At 40.8% G+C, this 27,197-nt stretch overlaps 1 protein-coding gene and 1 non-coding gene across 10 annotated transcripts in view; one reads left to right on the top strand and one right to left on the bottom strand.

Moving 5' to 3' along the window:
• Positions 1-27,197, bottom strand: part of SMG6 (SMG6 nonsense mediated mRNA decay factor) — a 203,313-nt gene that overhangs the window by 31,124 nt on the left and 144,992 nt on the right. The gene's annotated exons all lie outside the window — the stretch shown is intronic.
• Positions 17,421-17,523, top strand: LOC130841073 (U6 spliceosomal RNA). Its single transcript, XR_009050116.1, has one exon. It is a non-coding gene; the product is annotated as a U6 spliceosomal RNA (small nuclear RNA).

The raw sequence follows: 27,197 nt of genomic DNA, 5'->3' as shown, positions 1-27,197 counted from the left end.
ATACCTTCTCTAGGCTAAACAGTCCCACTTCCTTCCACGGCTCCTCACTTCAAGTGTCTCCTCAACATCCTGCTTATTCTTTCCCTGCGACTTTCACTGAGACGCATGTCTCCTGGAGGGAGTGCCCACGTGCGCTCTAGCAGCACAGCACCGAGCAAACAGCCCCTCCCCATTCTCTTCCGGACACCGCTGCGAACAGGCCAAAAGGCACACAGTTTGTTCTTCACCACTTTGCCCTAATGACACACTGCGAGCTTTTTAATCAACAAATCCCCCATGTGTTTCCACGTATGTGGCTAAATAATATCTCCCCTCACTGCGTGCAAGCCCTCCACTATTTCCTTTTATAACATTCCTTCACTGAGGTCTCCCCATGCTATAAAAAACCCTATTATTTAGTATTGTGCTGCATGCTACTTGCTGTGTGCGGCTGACTTTCTGGATAAAGTAGGATTTTACATTTATTCATATTTGATTTCATGTAATTATTTACTTCTTTCAGTGTAGCCTATCAAGTTCTCTTTGGATCTTTAATTTGTCATCTGAGAATGTATCCCCTCTCAAGTTCATGATATCCATAAATTCGATCTGTTTGATTTGTTTATGCTCCTCAATATCTTTCTCCCATTAAGCTGTCCTATTTTCTCTCCTAAGTAAGACTCTTAAGGACAGGCACAGTAATATGTGTGTGTGTGTGTGTGTATTTAAAGAAAAATCTATCTGCAGCATCTCATGTACACTATGTCAGACAATCTGATCATGGGAGGCTGATCATGGGAGGCTGACAGCAGCTCTGGGACCTTAGGGCAATTCCAGAGGACACCACGATCAAGCGGGGGGTCAGCCAAACTGCATACCGTGAATCACGCTCCTTGTGCTGTGCAACATGCACACCCTGGACAGGCTCAGAGATGCTCCCTTCTGCTTTGGCTGGTGCTCCCCATGGAGATTCGGGCTCCATAAGGAATGGTGCTCCAATCTTTTGACAGGCTGCCTACAGAGTTTCTAGTTTGAAATGAGATACCACAAGAAGCCAAGCTCTGGGCACGTCCCGCCTTGTCTTAACTGCAGGCTGCTGCCCCAGGGCAAGGTACAACACACCTCAGCAAGAGGTGAGACTTATCCTCTTCAAAGCACTGATGTCATGCTCTGAGAAAACATTACACCTGTATCTCGAGAATCCCCACAGCATATTAAAAATATGGTAAAGAGAAACTCTCTGAGATTAGGGCTGAGGTATGAGGCCACTTTAAGTTGCATTTTCAGGTCCTACATCTAGAGCCCTGAGTCTCAAGTGGCCCATGCCTCATGGCTGGAGACAAGCCAAGCTTTGCTAACTAAGGCTGACTACAGTCTATTTATAGTTTGAAAAGGTATAAGTCAGTCAAATGCCTGGCATATAGAAGTTGTTCAATAAATATTAGTTCCCCTTTCTTCATCTCTGAGCACTAAAAAGCATTTAAGAAACCAGCTGCATCTTAATCACACAGTGAGCTTGTTAAACACGCAGATTCCTGGACTCCACTTTGGGCTAAATAAATTCGTATTTCGGGGGACAGGACGCCGAATGTGTACTTTCAATAAGTGCTCCAGGTGCTTCTGAACACTGAAGTTGTACAATCACTGCTTTAACGGCTAGAAGACTAAGTGAAGGGGGTCACAAGTTTAGTCCACTCTTCAAATGCAACTTTGAGCTAAGGTACAAAAAAACACGTTACATTGTTCACGGCGATTCTGGAATCTGGAAATCCTCGGCACCCGACGAAGCAGTTACTGCTACATTCAGATAATGAAAATAGAGATGAAAAAATAAGTGACGTGAGATTTGAAGCCTGATGCAGTGACTTCCTAGGCCAGTGGTTCTTGCCACCTCACCAGAGCCGCTTCCTGCGAGAGCACCACTGGGGCTGCCGAGGCACAGCGACGGAACCCGCGGCCCGCTCCTCTGCCCTCTCAGCCGCGGCTGACGCCGAGCCCCCGGCTGCCCGTGCCAGGCCCTGTGCCACATGCTGACATGCACCGCCCCCTCTGACCCCCACAGCAGCCCCATGAGGTAGGTGCTGTCAGCACCTCACGTCTACAGATGAGGAAATCAAGGCACAGAGACGTTAAGTAACTCGCTCAGGTTCAGGCAGCTGGTCACTGGAGGGGCTGGAACGCGCCTCTGCTCGTCATCAGCGTGCCGGCTGCCCGCAGCTCTCGAAGGGCCCGGAGCATCGACCTGTGCTTCAGGCAGAGACGCGCACAGTCTCCGCAAGGGGAAAGGGCTGGCCATCAGCTCAAAGGCGGCGGCCTCCTGCTGCTGATCCCGTGAAGATGGAACTCCTCCGGGGCTGGCTGCCCTTCTCCTTCTCTGGGGAAGGCGGGGTCGGGAGGAATGTGCACCTCACGCTCTCCTGTGTGATCCTGGGCACGTTACCGAACCCTGTTTGCGAAATGCAGGTGATTCTCAAGGTCTCTTTCCATTTTTAAAGGCTTCTATGCCTCTGGGCAGTCACCTCAGAAAGGACAGGAAAGACGGTTTTGCCACAGACCTCGATGCTGGCGCTCAGCTCTGCCCCAGGGGACAGTGAGAGCCTGGAGATGATTCCTGATGGAAGACGGTGGTATAGGTTCTTCTCATACAATAAGCCGCTTGGGAAGACTTGGAGGGTTTTATGGAATCATTAGCACAGAGCTCTCCTCTGGCCACAGAGCAGAGGAAGAAACAGCAGACCAGTTTATAAAGCTCCAGAGCGGAAAATTTCTGTTGGTATCCAAACTAAGTTTTTGGCTTTCTGTGAGGTTTGGAAAGACTTATACTGATGTTTTAATCACCTGTTTAGTGTTCTGAAGACTCTTGTCAGCGGCCTCACTGAGCCTGCTCCAGCAGGCAGTGGGAGCTGCCGGCTCACGCGCTGTGCTCTTTCTGTGAGCTGTTTCTTTCCCATGGCCATCTCTGACACCCTGCGGCTCCCTCCAGGCCACTTGGAGGGTACAAGCCAAACCAGTGTGCCCTGCAGGAGGCTGAGGACAAGCTTTCTGGATAACGTCTCACCAGATCCGAAGCCAGGAAGGGCCCCTTAAGAAAAGCCAAGGTGCAAAGAGGTAAGGAGTGGCCTCTGGAGATCGGTCAGCCAGCAACGCCTCTGGGGCGGCACAAAGGAAATCGGCTTGCCTTCCAGGAGAACCACCGTCCAGACATCCTAAAGCCCTTGGGTACTGAGCATGAGAGAAGTTCTCACACGTGAAAAAGAAAACTGAACAAACTCAGGGCAGGGCACATTCTAGAAACAAAAACTCATGAGCATGCAAGAAGCCCATGGAGGAGGTTCAGGGCAGTGGCATGCAGAACGCGTCAGCATTTTACTTCTTCTGCCGTTTTCATGGGTTACAACGTCTCGGTGGCTGAAATATCCCATTTTACTGGGAAAGCTGTGGTGGAGACGGTTGCTAGGCATTATGCTACTTCATCTGATCACCACAGTAATCCTGGGAGACAGAAAGAGGAAGAAGAAACTGATGCTTGGAGGAAACAAACATCCAGTCAGCGATAAAGCTGGGATTTGAACCCACAGGCGTCTGACTCCGACGTCTGTGCTCAGTCCGTCACACTTTGTAGCTTCTCGTGAAGTAACGGTACTTTTGGAGAAAGGGACCTACTTCGAGTCCTTTTTGCTAAAGGGCATACACCCCCTCCGCCCCCCGCCCCAGCTCAGCAGCAGCCCAAAGGCCGGCCCCCAGTTCTGATGAATTCACATTGAGATGAACACGAACCAAACGGGAGCCTGGCTAAGCTACAGGCAAGAACAGAGATACTGAAAGCAAAAACTTCTCAGGGTCCCTGTCCTAAAAGGAGTTCTATCATCCAGGTCATTTCATTTCCCTGGACGCAGCATGGGTAAGATCTCACCCGGGCAGCTGACGAGCTGAACGCATATGGGAAACTCATCACTACTGGATGCCAAGTTAAAAACCTACACGTGAGTGTCCCCAGAAAGTTCTCTGCACAACACAGTCTTGGACTCTGGATGGACTATAAAGAGGAAAGCCCATCAGAGAACATGGGGATAGGACAAAGGAAGTCAAAGCTCCCTCCTTCCACCTGGCACCCAAAGGCTCCACAAATCCATCAACCTGAGAAACTTCTACTGTGCGAACAACAGGGTGTGTTGTTCATCTGGCACTCCTTGATCTTGGAGCAATATATGAAGGCGGAGAAGAGAAAGAACAATAGTTTCCTTCTCGGTAGAACAACCAGGCTGACTGAGGAGATGCTGATTTCTGACTGAGTTCTCAGGGAGTACTTCACTGCCACAGAATTTTCTCTTTCCTTCTCTCCTGCTCTTTCCAGGGGAAGCTTCTTCAACTGCCTGCTCTCTCCAGCTGAGAGTTAACTTCTCTTTGCCTGGCCAGACCACTCCACACATGCCATCGTTCCTTGCCCCGTTATGTCCAAGTTCAAGCAGACAAGCCGCCAACATGGCTTCTAACAGAGGAAGGGAGGGAGGCTCTCAAGGGAACGCCGCTTACTGAGGGAAAAGAGGCTTGTACAGCAGCAAACGGCACACGCTGCCCTTCCTCAGTGACCTCAGAGGAATCTACTTACAAAGGCTGCAGTTAGAGAGGGAAGAGGGAGAAGGAAAGGAAAGAGAGGGAGACCAAGACCAGAGAGGTCGTAAGTCCCACAGGAGTAACTGTGAGGACAAGCAAAAGGCCGTCTTGTCACGAGGACAAAATTAACCAGACTCATCTAATTATGACAGAGGGAAGCTGGGTGCTGGGATAATGACTGGGGGGCAGAAGCTCCCAGACCACTGCGTACACGGGGACATGTAGAGAAGAGTGTTCCAAAGCCGATGACAAGGCAGACAGGAAACTTACACGTCCTTGCTGACAGGAAAGAAAGCGTGAAACTCTGGGTCTTCTCTCATCTGCAGGATTTCTAATAGGCGCCTGAAGTTCACCCTCTTCCCAAGGATGTGCTGACAGCGGGGAATACTGCCCTTCAGGTCAGGCAGAGCAGGGATCTAGACCTCTCCAGGAGTTCACAAAGAGGTTCAGTAAGGACTCAAACCACGATCCAAAACACAAATGGGACTGCCATTTCCTGCTGGGTTTCCACGCTGTAAAAACGTGGGGGAGGCATGCCAACGACAAAGCGCTCTGCCTCCTGTGGAAAATGGAGCGTGCAATGCCTCCGGCTCCAGGTTCTGACTGGTCAGTCTAAGTGAGAACTAGCTGCTAGCTGCTAGAGGATTATAGTGTTAAAGAGACATTCCACCACCCAACCTGCCAGCCTTCCTGCTCGCTGTCCGTGGGTTTCCAGGCAGCTGATGACAAAGTCGTCTTGGGCCTCTGTAGCAAGGGCAGCCTTGGACTTTGGCAGCTTCTCTGGCCCCCAGTTCACTGTCCTGTGTTCTTAAACAGCTTTGATGGAACAAGCCATCTGTGAGGGTTATTTAGCTTGGAACTAGAAGAGGGTGAGGATGTGGAAAAAATAAACTGAGCAGCCAAAGGATGGGGCCAGAGAGAGGGAAGGCAGGTGGCATGTTCGTGGGACTATGTGCCAAGGCCGAGAGGAGGGTGGGATTGCAGAAAGGAATGGTGCCGAAAGGAGGCCAGCATGGGAAGTGCTGGAACACCCAGGACAGCGTGATTTTATTTCCAAAGTGGTGTTCTGCTGTTCTCCTGCAAGGGCTCCCAAACCCTCATGTGCAAGCGTCCATTACAGGAGAATCCTGGGATAATATACCTGTAAGCACACCTGCTTTGCCATCTGAAAAACTACTTGAATTGTGCCTAATTTTTTGCTGGGCCTGCATCTTAGCCTGAAAGGCAAATCTAACAGTTTTTTGACATCCAAAGCCACAAGATAATGGCAAGAGCTGAAAGGGTGGAAAAAGGAGATGGTGGAGGATCTGAGGGAATCCTTGTGAATTAGAGAAAACAGCAACAGAAACTGAAGGGTGATCTGGGAAGATATATGGGAATCTGGTGCAGGATTGGATTGTACCTGGTCGTTTCTTTGGGATTTTCTTAACCGCCCCCTCCAATCACTATAAAGAGCATATATATACTGAGAGAGACGTTTATTTTTAATATCTAGGCATTTTCACTTATGTTATCTCATTTAATCCTTCCAAAATCTTAGGAAGGGACTACTCTCATTCCCATTTCACAGAGTGTAAACTCAAGCCCAGACGGAATAAATAACTTATATGGAGTTTTCTTATGATCAGAATGGAGCTGAATGAAGACTATGATTCGCAACTAGATTTTTCACCAGATTTTTCTGCAGGTCACTCTGGCAAAATGGCATTAGCATTGATGGAATCTCATCCGATCCATTCCTGACCACCAAGCCTATGTAGCATATTCTCACAGGATTTGAAAAATAGACTGAAAAACTGCTGCTAGAGTCTATTTCTGATTCTTTACTAAATCTTTCCAAGTCATTAGACTAAGAAGAGGCTTGGAAACAGTAAGCCAGCAATTCTGAATGCTGTTTACTTGACTTCTGAAGCACACACACACAGAAAGACATACAAACAATTATAAAATACTTAGTACAGTTTCAGTGCTTTGTACTGATAAGACAGAGAGACAAAATTTCTGTACCAGCCTGTACTTGGGAAGCCTACACACAGCCTACACTTTTGTTAAATTGACAACCCAGAGCTAAAACTGAATCCTGTCACTGAATTCTGTTACTTAGCCTAAAGTCATTCTTGCTGGTGACAAAGTAAAGAAATTCAATGACAGCATCTCTTCTAGGAGGCACTGAAGATGCAGTGGCACCTGGACTTCAAGCACCAGGACAAACTGAAGCTGTTTAGTAACACATAATTTAAACACGAGGCATGTGGTAAAAACAAACAAACAAAACAAAGAGTACAAATGGATGAATTTTAAAAACAATCTTCCCACTCTGGTTTCTAAAGCCTCTGTTTCCCAGCCCTGTTGCCAGTTTCTGGTGTGGCCTGCAGAGATATTTATGCATATACAGCCATATATGATTAACTATGAACCTATACCTTTTATATACATTTATATAAATGGTGATACATGTTGCCATTAAAAAAAAAACTTCACAGCGTATCTCAGACATCATCAACATCATTTGTGAAGCACATTTCATACCAAATGCTAAAGATCATCAACAGTAAGGTTCTGGAACAGACCCAGAAAACCAACCACATTCACTGCTACAGAATTTCTCTGTGTTGAGATGACGGAAAGATGCAGCAAAGGCAGCAAAGAAAAGCAGACAGGAGAAACACTGTTCATCAGCAAAGTCCATCAGTAGAGTCCATCAGTCGCCAGCAGGTCCAACACGTCTGGGGGTGGTCAGCAACAGCAGACCCCTCAAGCAGGCAGGGTCTCAAATGACAACAGGCTGGGCAACGGGGACTACATTTACATACCCAAAGAGAATGCAGAAATGTACATGCATGTACTCCAGTCTACACGCTGCCCCAAAAGGGCTCCCACACCAGAGCAATCAACATAAGGAGGTCTTCTACAAACCTGAAGGCCAGAAACAAACACTAATGCTTTTTAACGTGAAAATTAAATTGTGTCAATTCCATCTCTACATGTAACCTGGGTGTTACGGCAAAGGTGCCTGGTACATCTGAAGTTTTATGCACTGTCTGCAAGTGCCAGTCTCCCTTTCAGGGACCATATGCAGATACCACAGAACAGTAGGACATTCAAGGTGTTTTAGGCTGATCTCACAGTCTGAAGTTCTGCCATGTGACAGTACCCTATTCCAGGGTACAATAACTCTTTGCTCCTTAGACTGTACTTTCCAAAACATTTTCAAGTATTCTACTGTATTCATTCAATAAATATTTATTAAGCATCTTCTATGCATATCAGGGCTTATCTGAGACATGACGGATACAGCAATCAATGAAACGATGTTCCTGTTGTCATGGAGCTTAATATTCTTGTGGAACTGAGAAACAAGCAAATAAATACAGGACAAGTAGTGGGAAGTACTAGGAAAAAATTAAAGTAGGGTAAGAGGGACAGAGAGTTACAGTGTAGGGGAGAGTACTGCTATTTAATCTTAGACAGACAGAAAAAGGCTCCTGGATAAAGAGCCTTTATCCGTTTGATCAGATGTGAAGGAGTGAGCCACAAAGCAGAGAGGGCCTTACCTTCTGGGTACCTCCTTGGATAGGTAACCAGAGTGCCAGGGAACCCCTTCTCTCCTAACAAGGGATGCCAGCTACGCAGTGTGAAGGAAGGGGCATAGGCTTTGCTAGCCCAGCCGGGTGAGAGGAGGGGCCTTTAAGAGCGCATGTAGCTAGCACGCCTTCCATGCAGTTTCTGGGTAGTTTCCATCACAGATGAGAGTTTTATGTTGAATTTTAAGTTGACCACAAATATTTAACTTCCCTGGACCACAAGTGCAGTATCTTCTCTGTGGTTTAGCTGGCACCAAGTACATATTTACGAATCTCTATATGTCTGCCTGTTATTTAAATTTCTTACAGAAGTGCCAAGGTCTTTAGCTGTGATTTATCCCCTCCCATTCCATATAAGTGGCTCTGAACGCTGATTGGGCCTAATCCTTGGAGAAAGGACCTATCTTTTCAACTGAAGCTTACAGTCTTCCCTAGGTAAATTTCCTATTACTGCCTTCCTCTTCAAAAAATATTACCGGGGGGCGGTCTGTTCCAGGTTCTTGTATTTGAATTACAATGTAAAAATTTTAAAAGTTCTGTTTTTTCCACAAGAGAATAAGGAATAAAATAAAACTTAGAAAATCCACACACTTTAGCTACATTAAAAAGCAAAACAAACAAAAAAAGCTAGGCATAACGAGAATTACAAAGAATATAGGGGAAAAAAAGAAGCTCATTAAAAAAAAAAAACTAGCACTGACTTGTAATTAGAATGGCTTTAAGTACATGCTTTTATTTATTTTGTCCATCCTTCCAGTTTTCCACTGAAATGACTGGAAACGAAAGAAAGGAAGGAAGGAAGGAAGGAAGGAAGGAAGGAAGGAAGGAAGGAAGGAAGGAAGAAAAAGAAAGAAAGAAAGAAAGAAAGAAAGAAAGAAAGAAAGAAAGAAAGAAAGAAAGAAAGAAAGAAAGAAAGAAAGAAAGAAAGAAAGAAAGAAAAAGAAAAAGAAAAAGAAAAGAAAAGAAAAGAAAAGAAAGAAAGAAAGAAAGAAAGAAAGAAAGGAGAAAGAAAGTATATATCAATACTAGGCAACCACATACCAGAAAGTATGAGGAATTTTCTACAAGACAAACTGCAGATGGGACTGGAATGAGGAAAAGAACAACTGATGCTCAACCCTTTGCCTGCTCAATAAGTACGTAGATGAGAGTTCAGCAGCCATACCCCCACTGATGCCCTTTTCTTGGAGCAACTAGGCCAAGAGCCAAGGTGGGTTCTGGCACACTTAGAAGGGCACAAATGGATCCCACCAGGGTATCAGAAGAAACTTAGCGGCTGCTGGCTTATAACTGGTGTGGGTGGCCACACAGGCAGGAGGAAGACAAAGCGGAGTCTGGCTTCTTAAAGAGGCAAGCAGCCCGGAATGAGAGCACCAGGTTGGTCTGTTACAGCAAACAGAGGGTTTAGCTCCTTGCCCTGGCTATCTCCAGCTCCCGTTTCCCTTCTACACTCCTCTAGGAGTGTTCAACGCCAAGAGTGTAAATCAAATGTTCCTCTTTTCCTCTTACCTGCACCTGAAAATCTTAATAGACATCCAAGATTTCAATATGAACAAGTATAGACTACCTAAAAAATGATTAACAAAAATCACCTAGCATATGAAAAGGTATTAAATTGAACAGGATACTAATCTAAAGATTAAGCATCTCTCTAGAACAGTCATTATGAAAACTTCAGAAACTTTCAATTGAATACTCAACCGTAATGGCACAAGGACAGATAAACAGACCACTGGAACAGAACAGAAAGTCTAGAAATAGATCCAAACATGTATAATCACTTGACTTATGACAATCCACCACTGCAGGTCAGGGAGAAAACTGATCTTTCAATAAATGGTGCTCAATCAATGGGATATCTGTATGGAAAAAAATTAACCTTGTCTCGACCTCATGCCATAAACAAAAATTAATTCGAGATGGACCACACACCTAAATGTGAAAGGTAAAATAATATAACTTCTAGAAGAAAAAAATAGAAGAACATCTTCATGATCTTGTAGGCAAACAGTTCTTAAATAGGACACAAAAAACATTAACCATTAAAAAAAATTGATAAATTTGTCTTAATTAAAATTAAGAACTTGTGTTTATCAAAAGACACCATTAAAAGAGAAAACATGAGGCAAGGCTGAATGAAGATTTTTTAATACATACATGTATATCCAACACAGGATTTATATTCAGAATATTTAAAAAATTATTCTATAAATTAATAAGAAAAAGACAAGCCAACAAAGGGGAAAATGGGCAAAAGTCAGGAACAGGCACTCCACAGAAGAGGGTATCTAAGTGACCAAAAGCAGAAGAAAAGGTACTCAATATCATTATGCACCAGGGAAATGCAAATCACAATCACAATGAGCTACTTCTGCATACCCACCAGCAAGGCTAAGAGGAAAACCAAAATGAAAATGAAGGACTTCCTAGGTGGCGCAGTGGGTAAGAATCCACCTGCCAATGCAGGGGACATGGGTTCGACCCCTGCCACAGGAAGATACCACATGCTGCAGAGCAACTAAGCCCCTGTGCGCTGCAACTATTGAGCCTGTACTCTAGAGCCTGTGAGCCACAACTATTGAGCCCATGTGCCGCAACTACTAAAGTCCACACGCCTAGAGCCTGTGCTCTGCAACAAGAGAGGCCACCGCAATGAGAAGGCCGCGCACCATGCTTTCTCTGCAACTAGAGAAAGCTCATGTGCAGCTACGAGGACCCAACACAGCCAATAAAATAAATAAATAAATTTATTTAAAAAAAAAACAAAATCAAAATGAAAACCAACAGTTGGTAAAGATGTGGAACAACTGAAGTTCTCCTGTATTACAGACGGTCATGTATATTGGTACGACAACCTTGGAAATCTGCTTGGCAGAGTCTACTGAAGTTAAACATACATCTACCTTATGACCTAACAATCCCACTCCTAGGTATATATCAAAGAGAAATAGAGCATATGTTCACCAAAAGACATATATAAAAATGTCCATGGCTGCTTTATTCATAATAGCCAAGATTGGTAAAAGAAACAAACTTTCATCAATAGTAGTAGTAAATTGTGGTGTATTTATACAACAAAATACTACACAGCAATAATGAAGAATGAACTACTTTTATGTGTAATAACATGAATGAATCTCTCACAGAATGAACAAAAGAAACAAAGAGTATGTGCTATATGATTCCATTTATATACAGTTAAAAAACAGGCAAAACTAATGGATCGTGAATGAGGTCAGAAAAACTGTTACCTGGGGACTTCCCTGGTGGTCCACTGGTTAAGAATTTGCCTTCCAATGCAGGGAACATGGGTTCGATCCCTGATCAGGGAACTAAGATCCCACGTGCCACCGAACAATTAAGCCCGTGTGCTCTAAAGCCTACGCACCACAACTAGAGGGCCCGGCTGCTGCAAATACTGAGCCCACACACCACAACTAGAGGGCCCAACTGCTGCAACCACTGAGCCCATGTGCTACAACTAGAGAGAAGCCCGCCTGTGTGCCACAATGAAAATCCCACATGCTGCAACTAAGACTTGATGCAGTCAAATAAATAAACAAATGAATGAATACTAAAAAAAAAAAAAAAGAAAGAATAACTGTTACTTGTATAAGGGAGAGTATTAATGATGGGGGGTATAAAGGAGCCTGCTGGGATTCGAGAAACACTCTGTGTCTTGATCTGGGTGGCAGTCAGCAAGGATACAACCATATGTAAAAACATACTGAGCTGAGACTTAAAAATAGTGCACATTACTTAATGAAGGTTAAACCTCAATAAAAAAGTGAAAAACAAAAACACAAAAAACCACACAGTAAATTGCATTTCAATCTAGATTAGGTAGTCATATGAGAAAATGATCAGGAAAAACTACAGGTAAGGCTGTAAGTGGCAGTTAAATATAGTAACAGAAAACCAAATTAGTGAAATGGATGACTTGGTTGAGCCTCTTCTACAACACAGAAGAAAATATAGAGATGAAAAAAAATGGGGGGTGGGGTGGGTAAAGATGTGAAGATAGAACCCTAATCTTTAAAAGCTTTTTCAGAAAGATCCAGAAGAACAATAATTTCAAAAGATGAGAAAGGAAAGGGGAAAAGAAAAAAGGAAAAGTAAACTTTCCTGAGTGAAAGAGATTTAAAGCCTGACTATTCAAAGGACATGCTAAGGAACTTAGTAACAAGAGACCAACACCTTCATTAGAGATGGCAAAAAGAGTGGATTTTGGGGAGTTTGTTTTATTTTATTTTTCTTAATGAATCTGAGACTTCATTTGTATTCAATGGTAAAGAGTGCTGTGATCAATTAGTAATGCCTATCTTTGGCACAGAATGAAAGCATACCTATCAGACCTTTGCCATCCTTGACCCAGACATACCCTGGTTCAGTCTTCAATTTCCCAGGATAATGAGAAAAAATAATCCTGTAAGCATTAAAACAAACAAACAAAAAGCCCCCCCCACAAATATGATTGGCCTCTGACGTTTGTGTCTCTAAACTGCCCCATTCATGCAGAAGGGCAAAAGACATTCTCAGATTAAACTAAGACCTAGAAAGATAATAAACATTTTTCTTTTGGAAAAAATACTACTTAAATATGTATCCCAGTATAACAAGATATTAGAAAAAAACCGAGACCATTGTTTAAAAAAAATCAAGAACATCTTCAACAAATAAAAGGAATTTAAAAAAAGGGAGGTGGGAAAACTGTTATACACTAAAAGCCTCTTAAGAGACTTAACTACCAAATACAGTGTGTGGAGCTTGCTTAGATTTTAATTCTGATAAAACCCATTGTGAAATGACACTCTGGAGGTAATCTGAAGAATCTGAAAATAGACTATATGATATTAACAAATTATTAATTTTGTTATGTATAACAGTGTTATGGAGGTTTTGCTAGGAAGAAAGCCTTACAAATTAGAGATATCTGCTGCATATTTTCAGTTATGATGAATGGAATCTGATTTAAAATCTCCAAGAACAAAAATGTAGCAGGGGGACACAGAGAACGATTGAAAAAAATATTGGCAAAATGTTAATAACTGCTTAATCTATGTGGTGATTCATTAAACTATTTTCTTCACTTTTCTTGTAGTTTGAAAATTTCAACAGTAAAAAGTAAAAACAAAAAAACCCCCAAACACAAAAAAATCCAACCAAACAAAACCCAGGAACATAAGTAGATAAACTGTATTAAAAAACAAATGGCATAAAGCAAAAAGAGTAAAAGATATTTAATTATGTAAAAGTGATAATAGGATTCTGAAATAGTACAACTGTCAAAATTAATCTTCAGAGAAAAGATACACAATGTATACACAAAGTACACACATTATAAAAACATTTAATGATGAAAGGGTTGAGAGCAAACAGAGGTTAATCTGGACCTACTACAGGTGTCTGAATTACTGGATGTATGACCTTAGTTAAAAACTTTAACCTTTCTGGGTCTCATTTTTCTTCATCTGTAAAATGGGGATAATGACAGTACTGACACAGGTAGAGTTGTTGGGAAGATTAAATACAGGCACATTGTAGTGCCTTTAATAAATAGCTGTTATTATGTAAAATCTCACTGATACCTATACAAACTAGGAAATGGAGGAGTGGTAAGAGAAGGAGGAAGTAGGATGCCCTACATTCATGCATAGGGGTGTGTGTGGCAGAAACTGCTAGTTGTTTCCCATTATCTGCTCCCCTTCTCTTCCTCTGTAATAGAACTCTTGATTTTCAGCTGTGCATATGGCCCACCTAGAATAAAAAACTTCCCAGTCTACACTACAGCTAGGTTTGGCCACGAGACTCATTTCTGGCCAACAGAATGTACGCAGTAATGTGTATGAACTCCCAGGGAAGGCCCTTAAATAAGAAAGAGACATCATTAACTTTTTTAAAAAACTGCATTCCTTCTTTAACTGTTTCTACTTTGCACAGGCTTGCATGCAGATGAAGTAGCTGGCATTCCAAGAGCTATCTTAGACTTTGAGGGGTCCTTGGAAATGAAAACCATGTATTGCAGAGCAACAAAATAGAAAGAAACTTGGTCCATGACACCATGAAGTGCCAAACCAGAAAACCTCTGGGCTTCCTCCACTTGAGAGGGAAATCTATTTCTATCTTATTTAAGTTACTGTTATTAGGGGATTTTCTGTGTCTTGCAGCTGAACATAATCATAACTCAAATGAGTTATGAGTAGAGTAAAAGAACTTAAAGTATTTTATTTTAAAAAATTAGAGATAAACAAGTGGAATTAAAATGCCATGAGTATAGAGGTGTTGGTTGCACAACACTGTGGATGTTCTAAATGAATTGTTCACTTTAAATGGTTAATTTTCATGTAATATGAATTTCACCTCAATAAATTAAATTTTAAAAAATATCCCAAAGTAGAAATTAACAACAACAGTTTCAGAAATCCAACTTTAAAAACAAAACAAAATTCCCAAAGAACTTTAGAATCAAAGAGAAAAAACCAAAATGGCAATCAAAGACTACTTAGAAAACAATCATTAGGACAGTACACATCTAAATGGATTAGAATGTGGTCAAAGTATTAGTAATTGCATATTCAAAGCCATAAAGCTTTTAAGTAAACTTAATAAGACACAAATGAACATAGAAGATTCAACACGAGTGGAACAAAAGTCAAAAAAAAAAAAAGATAAAAATAAAAATTAATGAATTAGAAGACAATAAGTTTAAGAGCCAGTTTTTGAAATACTACTAACAAATTTAAGAAAAAAATCAGAGAACACAGAAATTAAATTAGAAATGGAAAGGAGATTTATAACATATCCCTAATTTTTAATTAGTGAAGAGGTTTTAAAAATGTGAAGATTTTAGAGAAGTGGATGATTTTCTGGATAATGTAAGTCAACAAAATTGACACAAGCAGTGATAAAAATGTTCCATGTCCTCATTGTGGTGATATTTACACTTCTGTATATTTTGGTCAAAACTCATCCAATTGAACACTTAAAATTGTTGAACTACTTATTATATGTATTTATGCTATATCTCAATAATACTGCCTAAAAACTTGACACAAGAACTAAAAAAAGTTTAAAAAACACATAATAAGGGAAGAAACAGAAAAAGGAGGTGTCAAAGGTTTTCTTTCCAAAACTACTAGAGGCTAAGATGCCTTTATAGGTAAGTTCCTTCAGTTCATTTACCTATTCAGTCAACAAATACTCATTAATGGTATGGAAAGGGATCCATTCTCCAGGGACCGGGGAGTAACACAGTAAATAAAATCAAAGTTTTTACACTCTAGTGGGGGACAATAAATAGGCAAAGCAAAAACAAAAAAAATACCAATCGTCAGATAGGTGATGGTAAATGTTAAGAAGAAAAATAAAGTCCAGTGAGGGGATATAGAGTGCCTGGGGTAGACTGTTCACTTCTATAGATTACTGGTAAAGAACATTCTGATAAGGCTGCCTCTTTAAAGAGGAATCTGAAGGACATTCGGAAGTAAACTATGCAGTGGGGTAACAGCAGAACAGAAGTGTAAAGGCCCAGAGGCATGAGTTGTGTGGCATGATTAAAGGATAAGTAGGCCAGTGTGGCCAGTGAAGAGGTAAGTGAAGAGGAGAGTGGTAGGAGATGAGGTCAGAAAGGATGTAAGCCTCAGCAAGGGCTTCATATTTTTTCTGAGTGACACGGGGATCCTCTGGAGGGGCTTGGAGCAGTACTGTTAACTAATCCAACTTATATCTTAAAAGATCACTCTGGCTGCTGTGTTGAGACTAGACTGAAGGGGGGCAAGGATCACAACATACCTACAGTAATAGTCTAAGCAAGAGAAAGGAACATTTTGGATGAGGGTGGTACTAGTAGAAATAATTAAATGGTTGGATTCTGTACATATTTCAAAGGTAGAGTGAAAGGATGGCTGAGAGGCTGAAGGTAAAGTAAGAGAGAAAGAGTCAAGAATGACTCTTTAAGTAACACACACTATACACTTGCTAGGTCACAGGGAAAAGAAAGCTGTTTCCTATTTCTTTGTACAAAGTCAGTACACCCAAATATTCCAACACCCAAAGGAAAAACAGCAAAGACAGAAAAGAGAGGCCAGGCCCACTATGGAAATGGATATAAATATCTTAAGTAAAATAATAGCAAATCAAATGTAGCAGACCATTAAAATACAACCCAAATAGGGTTCATCCCAGTAAGAAAAGGACAAGTCAAGTTTAGAAAACATTAATTTAACATCACATATAAAGAAGATGTGGTACATACATACAGTGGAATACTACTCGGCCATAAAAATGAATGAAATAATGAATAATGCCATTTGCAGCAACACAGATGCAACTAGAGATTACCATACTACGTGAAGTAGCCCAAAAGAAAAAGACAAATACCACATGATGATATCACTTATGTGTGGAATCTAAAGTATGACACAAATGAACCTATCTGTGAAACAGAAACAGAATCAGGGACATAGAGAAGACTGGTGGTTGCCAAGGGGAAGGGAGGTGGGAGAGGGTAGGAGTGGGAGTCTGGGATTAGCAGATGCAATCCCAGACTGGTATATATAAAATGGATAAACAGCAAGGTCCTACTGTATAGCACATGGAACTATATTCAATATCCTGTGATAAACCATAATGGAAAAGAATATGAAAAAGAATGTATATATATATATATATATATATATAAAACTTAGTCACTTTGCTTTACAGCAGTAATTAACACAACATTGTAATTCAACTATACTTCAATAAAAGATAAATTAAAAAAAGAAAAAATCACATAAATTAATGAAAGAAATGATTGGCTAAAAATAGAATTAATATGAGAATTTGATGTGATAGCCGAATACAAATGTTAGCTTTTCCCAAGTACTATGTAGAAGATGTAATGGAAAAAATTCCACTCATTATAGCAAGAAAATCAATGAAAAAATATGGGAGACACAAAAGAACTGATATCCAGAGACTACTTTGTTCTAATAAGAAAACTTACAACAATGTCAAATTTTCTTCAAAGATATTTTAAATTAATTAATTAATTAATTAATTAATGCACTTAGGCTGCACCGGTTCTTAGTTGCGGCATGTGGACTTTTAGTTGAGGCATGCATGTGGGATGCAGTACCCTGACAAGGGATTGAACCTGGGCCCCCTGCATTGGGAGTGCAGAGTCTTACCCACTGGACCACCAAAGAAGTCCCAAGATATTTTTAAAGTGAATGCAATTCCAATCAAAATACCATGAGGAGTGCTCATTTTTGACAGCATGTGGTAAAACTGGAACGACAGAGAGTTTATAGCATGACCCCTGCACAAGGATGACATGCAAATTCGTGATACGTTCCATATTTTTTACTGTATATTTGAAAGTTGCTAAGAGAGTAAATCTCAAAAGTTCTCATCATAAGAAAAAGAAATTTGTAACTATGTGTGGTAATGGATGTTATCTAGACTAACTATGATCATTTCACAATATATACATATATCTAGTCATTATATTGTATACCTGAAACTAATATGTCATATGTTAATCATATCTCAATAAAAAAAAAATACCATGAAGATTTTGGGGAGGAGGGTGGAGTGGGATTTAAAATTATTCTAAAGTTTGCATAAAGCATAAGTAGGTGGAAAAAGCCAAAGGTACATTGCAATAAAATATATAAAGGAACGTGTATAAACTCACATCACTAGTATTAAAACACATTACAAAGCTAGAGTAACTAAAATAGCAAAGTTATGTTTCAAGAATAGACAAAGGAAAAAAAAAGTCCTAGAAACAGATGCTTGTATGTATCGTATCTATCTATACATATAGATTCTAGTACAGTGTATACATGTATCTAGTATATGATGAAGCTTAACTTTTAGTTAAGTAGGGACAAAACAAGTTATTCAATAAATGATGCTGGGACTTCCCAGGTGGCACAAGTTAAGAATCCGCCTGCCAATGCAGGGGACGTAGGTTTGATTCCTGGTCGGGGAAGATTCCACATGCCGCGGAGCAACTAAGCCCATGTGCCACAACTACCAAGCCTGTGCTCTAGAGCCCGCAAGCCACAACTGTTGAGCTGTTGTGCCACAACTACTGAAGCCCATGTGCGCCTAGAGCCCGTGCTCTGCAACAAGAGAAGCCACCGCAATGATGAGAAGTGTGCCCACCACAACAAAGAGTAGCCCCCACTTACCACATCTAGAGAAAGGCCACGCACAGCACCCACGACCCAAAACAGCCAATCAATCAATCAATCAATCAGTAAGAAAGCAAGCAAGCAAGCAGCCAGAGAAAAATGACCCATCACGTATAGAGAACAACAATCTGAACAAGTGCTGACTGTCTTATCAACCATAAAACAATGGATGGAAATATTTAAAGTACTGAAAATTTTCTACATCCAGTGAAGAGATCTTTAAAGAAGGAAGTGAAATAAAGACATTTTCTGATAAAAGAATACTAGGAGAATTTGTAGCAGATACGCCTTACAAGAAAAGCCAAAAGCTCTTCAAGCCAGAGGAAAATGATACCACTCAGACACTTGGCTCTTCACAAAGAAATGGTAAATACCTGAGTAAATACAAACAATAATTTTTCTATCCTTTTAAATTAAAAAAGACATACAAATTTGTTTAGTGCAAAATTATAACATTTTACAAACTGGATAGCCACATTCCAATGAATGAGGCTGGTTCCTTACCTAACACCATACATAAAAATTTACTCAAATTGGGTCAAAGATCTAAACTTATGAGCTAAAACTATAAAACTCTTAGAATAAAATATAGGAGAAAATCTTTATGACATTGGATTTGGTAATGATTTTCTGCATATGACACCAAAAGCACATTCAACAAAAGAAAAAATAGATAAAGTGGTTAATTTTATGTTCCATCCATCCATCCATCTATCTATTATATATATTCCATGGCTTATGGGATCTTAGTTCCCCAACCAGGGATTGAACCTGGGCCCCCAGCAGTGAAAGCATGGAGTCCCAACCACTGGACCGCCAGAGAATTTCCAATGTTACATATATTTTACCACACATACACAAACAACCTTATCAACACAAGGATTTATTTCAAATGTTTGATAATATTAAATTAGTAGAAATAAAATTTGCATGTCTTTGAAGTAAAAAACCAAAGACCAAACACAACCCCATAACACTGTCTTGTGGAGTTTATAATGTGTACAGTATATTATACACATATGTATGTTAGAGTATATGGTTTATACCATATAACAACTATAATAATAAAAGACAGAGCAATGGGTAACTGGAACTGTATGGTTGCAAGATTTCTACATTTTCTGTGAAGTGGTACAATAGCAACTCTAAGTAGTCTGAAGAGTTAAGGATGTATACTATAATCTACTGAGCCACCACTAAAAACTGCAAACAGAAGTAGCTAAAATGCCAATAAGTAAGTTAAAATGGAATTGTTAAAAAAAAAAACCATATAATCTAAAAGAAGTTAGTAAAGTAAGTACAAAAGGAAGATATCAAAAGGAGGAGAAAAAAAAGGAACAAAAAATCAAAAGGGACAAACAGAAAACAACTAACAAAATTGCAAATCTAAATCCAACCATAGGGATAATTACATTAAATGTTAATAATCTAAATAATCCACTTGAAAGGAGGAGATTCTCAGTATAGATTAAAAAGTATGACCCAACTACATGCTGTCAATAAGAGACACATTTTATATATAAAGATACAGACTGGTTAAAAGCAAATGGATGGGAAAAGATATACCATGCAAATAAATAAACATAAGAAGGCTTGAGTGGCTATGTTAATATTAGAAAAAAATGGATTTCAAGGCAAAGTATTACCAGAGATGAAAGAGGGACATTTCACAATGACAAAATGGTCAATTCATCAGGAAGATATAACAACCATAATGCCGTGTGTGCCTAGTAAGAGACCTCCAAAATACAGGAAACAAAAATTGATGGAATTAAAGGGAAGAACAGAAAATCCTAAATCATATTTGAAGATCTGAACATTCTCCTCTCAGAAATTAATGGAGCACCTAGACAAAATATTAGTGAAGACATAGAGGATCTCAACACTATCAACCACCTTGACCTAACTAATACTTATAAAACACTATATACCCAACATACTGAATATATTCTTTTCATTGTACGTCCAATACGGTCTTCAAGATAGATATGTGCTAAGTCATAAATAAATTTAAGAGGACTGAGATAATGCCAAGTATGCTCTCTGATCACAATGGGATTAAATCAGGAATCAGTAACAGTAAGATATCCAGGAAAACTCCAAATATTTGGAAATTAAGTCACACACTTCTAAATAATCCATATATCACTGTACACAGATACTACAGACATCAAAATGATAGCAAAACGTTATTATGAACCATTTTATGGCAACAAGTTCGCCAACTTAGATTTAACACCAATATTACACAAACTCTTTCAGAAAATGGAGGAGGAGATTAAACTTCCCAAGCCATTTAATAGGTCAGCATAACTCTAATGCCAAAACCTGACAAGATATAACAACATTATAAATATTCCTCATGAACACAGATACAAAGATCCTTACCAAAATATTGGCAAATCCAATACAGCAAACAGGGTTTTATTCAAGTAACGCAAGGTTGTTTAAACATTTAAAAATCAATCAGGAACTTCCTAGCTGGCGCAATGGTTAAGAATCCGCCTGCCAATACAGGGGACCTGGGTTTGAGCCCTGCTCCGGGAAGATCCCACATGCCGCGGAGCAACTAAACCTGTGCGCCACAACTGCTGAGCCTGCATTCTAGAGCCCGTGAGCCACAACTATTGAGCTGTGTGCCACAACTACTGAAGCCCATGTACCTAGAGCCCGTGCTCCACAACAAGAGAAGCCACGGCAATGAGGAGCCTGTGCACCACAATGAAGAGTAGCCCCCACTCGCCGCAGCTAGAGAAAGCCTGTGTGCAGCAATGAAGACCCAATGCAGCCAAAAAATAAATAAAATAAATACATGTATTAAAAAAATCAATCGGTGACTCTTAAAACTTAACAATAAGAAAACTAACAACCCAATTAAAAACTGGGCAAAGGATCTGAACAGACAGCTCACTGAACTAAATATACAGATAGTAAACATATGAAAAAATGCTCAACATCATAAATCATTAAAAAATTGCAGATTAAAATAATAATGAGCTACCCCTACACACCTATTAGAATGGCTAAAATCCAAAATACAGACAACACCAAATGCTAGTGAGGCTGTGAAGCAACAGGAACTTCCATTCATTGCTGGCAGGATGCAAAATGGTACAGCTACGTTGAAGGCAGCTGGGCAGTTTCTTACAAAGCTACCATAGTCATACCATATGATCTAGCAACTGCAGTTCTTAGTATCTACCCAAAGGAGTTGAAAACTTGTATCCACACAAAAATGTTTATAGCGGCTTTATTCATAACTGCTAAAACTTGTAAGCAACCAAGATGTTCAGTAGGTGAATGGATAAACTGTGGTACATACATACCACGAAAATTACTCAGGAATAAAAATAAATATTATTTCATACCATGGAATATTATTCAGGAATTAAAAAATAAATGAGTAATCTAAGCCATAAAAACAACCTTAAAGGTATATTGTGAAGTGAAAGAAGACAATCTGAAAAGGCCACACATGATTCCAAAGGTTGTATCATTCCAACCATATGACATTCTGGAAAAGGCAAAACTATAGAGACAGAAACAAGACCAGCGGTTGCCATGAGATGAAGAGAAGATGGAGGGAGGGAAGAACAGGTGGAGCACAGGGTATTTTTAGGGCAGTGAAACTATTTTGTCTGATACTATAATGGTGGATACATGTCATTATATCTGTCAAAACCCACAGAATGTATAGCACAAAAAGTGAACCCTAATGTAAACTGTGGACTTTAGTTAATAATAATGTATCAATATTTGCTCATCAGCTGTAACAAATGAGCTACACTGATACAAAATGTTAATAATAGGAGAAACTGTTGTGGGGAGGGGTGGAGGGGGAGAGAGTCTATATGACTTGGCTTTTCAAGCTCTCGTAAAATAATAGCCATAAAAGAAAAAGATGATAGATTGCATCAAAATTAAAAACTTCTGTTCAGCAAGACACTGTTAAGAAAATAAACAGGCAAGCCACGGACTGAGTGAAAACATTCACAAGACATACATATCTGACAAAGTACTTGTATCCAGAATACATAAAGAAATCTTATAACTCAATAACAAGAAAACAACTCAATTAAAGAAGATGGGCAAGAGATCTAAAACAGTTCCTTCAGAAAGGAGATGTACAGATGGCCAGTAAGGACATGAAAAAGTATGTAAATTCTACATTAGTCATCAGGGAAATGCAAATTAAAAACCAAAATGATAAACTGCTCCCCTCCCCCAAATGAGGATGTGGAGCAACTGGAACTCTTATACATTAATGGAATGTAATATGGTGCAATCACCACTGGAAGAAGGTCTAGCAGTCTCCAATAAAAAGCATACATCTACCCTATGACTCAGCAATTCCAATCCTAGACATTTACTCAAGAGAAAACACATGTCCACATGAGGGCTTGTGTACAACTATTCATAGCAACTTTATTCATAACAGCACCAAACTGGAAACAGCCATCAATCCATCAATCAGAGAACAGATAAACTGCAATATAGTCATAAAATGGAAAACAACTCAGCAACAAAAAGGAATAAACTGCTGATAAATGTGACAACAATAGAGGAATCTCAAAAACTTTATACTAAATGAAAAAAGCCTTACTCAAGAGAGTATATGCTACATGATTCCATTTTTATGAAGTTCTGAAAAAGGCAAATCTCATCTATGGTGGAAAAAAAATCAGGACAGAGACTGCCTCTGGTGGTAAAGGTAGAGATAAGGAAGCATAAGAAGACTCAATTCTGATAGGTTTTGGATTACAGAGGTATATGCACTTGCCAGAACCTAGCAAAGGTACACTTAATATCTGTCCATAGCATGGTATGTAAACTTTACCTCAAAAGAAAAAGCCATAAACAAACACTGAACTCTAGTTAATGAAATATATTCATGCTCAAGGATTTAGAGAAAATGTACTGATGACGTAGATCAAAAAGAAACATGATGGATGCAGAGACGGAGGGATAGATGGATACATGACAAAGCAAGTATTGTAAGACAAGAATGACAGACTCCAGATGCTGAGGGTAAGGGAGCTCATTGTAAAATTCTTTCAACTTTGCAGTATAATAAAATGTTGGAAATCAATTATATCACTAGAAAATAAAAAAGACAATGTATATTTGGATGCAGTGGATGTGGCTGTTTGGATTAAAAAAAGAAAATCTATCTTTATCCTTGTTGCCTTCACTAAACGGCTGTCTCAGTAGCTATTAAGGAAAACAGGGTAAGTGTCAGAATGCTGGTTTTGCCACCTAAAAGAAGTCTTCAGCTGCTTGTGTCATAACACTGACTCTGACATAATTCCTCAGACTTGAAAGGCTAGAAATGTTGAAAATGTAGAGGCAGTTTCAATATCCAGAAGGCAGGGCTGGGAACGGAGACATATAAATTTGGCTCTGGGACCTGGTGGGGAGAGGGGAATGGCTGAGCTAGGTCAGAAGTGGCCAGTCACGGAAAACCTCGCCAGCTCCAGCAGTTCTCTGTCTGGACGTCAGCCCCACACACTGGCTTAAAACCTCAAGAAACTAGAAGATCTCACCAGTGGGATCAGCCAGAGCAGCTGAAACACGTCCCTGTAAACAATAAATGTTTATCTGGGCAGATAACCTGGCAGATAGCCGCGTCCTGATCTCAGGCAACTTGAAACCCCACCACGGGAGGCTGAGCACAGAGGGGCCCTTTGCCTTTGCCACACGGATAGGAAGGCAGAGATGGAAGGTGGTCCTGGCTCCCAATACAAGAGAGGCAGCAGGAAGCCACTCTGCAAGTGCCAGCTTCTTCTCTCCTGGGCAATGGCCAGATTCCCTTAAACACAGAGGGTGGGGACAGAGAAGTCAAGTCAACCAACGTTAAACAATGCCACCGCATGAAGCTGGCTGTTACACCACAGCCCTGAAGGTATGAGGAGCTCTGGCGTGCTGACTGCTGCCACAGGAACCACACTAGCTGAGGGCTTCCCCAGGCCTGGGTGGGAGGCTCATCGCTGACTCCGGCCACACACACAGGCTAAGTCGCCACCTCGGTCAGTGGCAAACAGCTGCTGAGAGAGGAGGGGCAGACCCAGGGGTGCTGTGCTCTGCACAGCAAAATCTGCCACTTTAGGAGACTCCAGACAAGATTCATAAGAGCCATATGGCTTAGACCTCACGGAGGTACCAGGAGAAAGGGCTGTACAGGGAAAGAGGCAGCTGGAAGAAAGGAATAGAGGTATGTTGACGGCACAGAGATGTCTTTCATTGACAGCTGTCTCTGCAAACAATTTTACTACTAGTTCTGAAAACCCCACTCCCTAACTGAGGGATTAAATCCTGGCACTGGTTATTCCTCCCATCTATATGCTTCTGCCCACACTGCTCTTGGGAGGGGAGAGGACAGGGAAGTGGAACTCACAGTTTGCCTAAAGGAAAAGTTCAGCTCTCATTCAGCAGATTATGGTTGGGTTCGCTTCCAGGGAAGAGAACGGAGATAATTTAACAAAGGTTCTTTGCTCTGAAATAGTACCAAATTAAGCCCAGCAGAACAATAAGGGTGTGGATCTGGGATGGAGCCTAATGGAGGAGTGCAGGAGTGGAGGGGAGAGGAGGGGAGAGAGAGAGAGAGTGTGTGTGTGTGTATGAGAATCTGGGTTTTTTTTGGGGGGGGGTGTTGGGGGAGGATGCTAATCCATTCATTAGACTTCATTCGCACTTATAGCTGCTCTATAATCACTTCCTGAAAACACAGTAGGAAGAGAGTGGTATTCGCTCACCCCGCCCTCCATCTAACACTGCCCCAGCAATCCAACTACGTATTTTAAACTAAGAAGAGGCCAGCTTTTTGCCTTTGGCAGCACTGAAGGCCAGACATTACCAGCACTCCTGTGAACAGCTCAAGGCTCCACCCAAGAAAGACTGCACACGCTGAAATCCAAGAGGAGTATCATTCCAGCACAACAACCCAGGAGGGAAAGAAGAGAGCTGAGGAAGCTGGGTGGGACAGAACTTCTAAGTTCTGACACCAGAACACCCAAGTGATTAGCATAGGAATTTTGGTAGAGTGGTGAAAGATCAATTCTAGTGTGGGAAAGCCCAAATGTTATAATAAAGAAGTTATCTGTATACAAGGAAAGAGATGAGGATGAGGGTGGGGTGCAGGCTAGAGGGCAGTAAGGTGGAGAAAGCATATTTAGAGAACTGGGTAGCTGCTGAGCTAGTCCAATTCTGAATACACAGGGGATGTTCCAGCCTCTCTTTAGGAGATTGATGGAGAGTGGTCATGGGCAGGCCAGGACAAACAGGTTCCATTTCTGGTCTAGAAGCTGACTGGAGGGCTCCTCTGCAAGAGAGACGTAATAAAATGTTTACACAAAGACACTACAAACCTACTGCTCCTGGCTGTCCAAGGCCAAAGGCATCTTCTTCCAGAAGAGCTGTGTGATCGCCTCTAAGCTCTAAGACTCCCAATTTTATTTATTGAGTTTTCCTGTTTACTCCCAGAAAATCTCCAGATCTCCCTAGGAAGTCTTTAGAGAGATGCTAAGGAGGGGAGTAGGGAGACCACTGTGAACAGTACTAAGGACACAGCTCTTTTGCATCTTAACATTACTTCTTACTTGGCAGGAAAGAGAGAATGGACATGGAAAGGGAGTTCCCTAGTTTGTTTAATTAATTAACTAATTAATTTAGTATTCATCCTTTTATTTTGTCTGATGTGCACGAATCTCTTGGACTCTTGACCCTCCAGGAAAATGGAATTGGAAGTACAACAATTACTGGCATCTGAAGGCACTTTCTTTTTTTTAAAATAAATTTATTTATTTATTGGCTGCTTTGGGTCTTTGTTGCTGCCTGTGGGCTTTCTCCAGTTGTGGCGAGCCGGGGGCTACTCTTCATTGAGGTGTGTGGGCTTCTCAGTGTGGTGGCTTCTCTTGTTGCGGAGCACGGGCTCTAGGTGCATGGGCTTCAGCAGTTGCAGCACATGGGCTCAGTAGTTGTGGCGCACGGGCTTAGTTGCTCTCTCTGAGGCATGTGGGATCTTCCCGGACCAGGGATCGAATCCGTGTTCCCTGCATTAGCAGGCAGATTCTTAACCACTACGCTACCAGGGAAATCCCCCTGAAGGCACTTTCTGTTGTTCGTTGTTGTCCCATGAGAATAGCATTAGAGTGATGAACAAGGTATAAATGCTTTAAAATAATCAATATTTTCTTTTAAAAAGGAAATTTCTTTTACAACACTTGACCAATTTTGGGTACCACAGTCTCTGTTTATATGAAAATAAGAAGAGGCAGAAGGAGTTCCATTTCTGCCAGAGGCAGTCTGTCTTTTGCTAATTTTTTGAAAGCTATAGGTTCTTTTTAGTTCTGGAGCAAACCAGACACTTCTAAAAGGAAAACAGAGAAGAAGACAGGATCTGATGCTGCATGGCTTGTGGCTGTCTTATATCCCAGAGAGAGAGAGAAGGTGCACACATGTGCCTGGAGGGATCTACACCCTCCTGGAGGCAGGACTATCTAACCATGTGTAGTCATCCCGAGCTCAAAGATGATTCAGGTACTACAAGGCCTCTGCAGGTGTCACCATTGCTCAATGTTTTTAACAAGGAAAGGAAATCTGGAAAAAGAATCTTAAAAAGAGTAGATATATGTATATGTGTAACTGATACACTTTGCTGTATAGTGGAAACTAACACAACATTGTCAATCAACTATACTCCAATACAAGTTAATTAAAAAAAAAAATCTGAGGATGATTCTCTAGGGCCATGCTGTCTAATACAACAGCCATTAGCCACATGTGGCTATTTAAACTTAAATTTAAATTACCTAAACTTAAATATAGTTAAAAATTTAGT

This window comes from Hippopotamus amphibius, chromosome 17, assembly GCF_030028045.1.
Source record: "Hippopotamus amphibius kiboko isolate mHipAmp2 chromosome 17, mHipAmp2.hap2, whole genome shotgun sequence".
Lineage (NCBI taxonomy): Eukaryota > Metazoa > Chordata > Mammalia > Artiodactyla > Hippopotamidae > Hippopotamus > Hippopotamus amphibius.
Note: the sequence above shows the minus strand (reverse complement) of the source record. Positions and strands in the feature narration are given on the sequence as shown.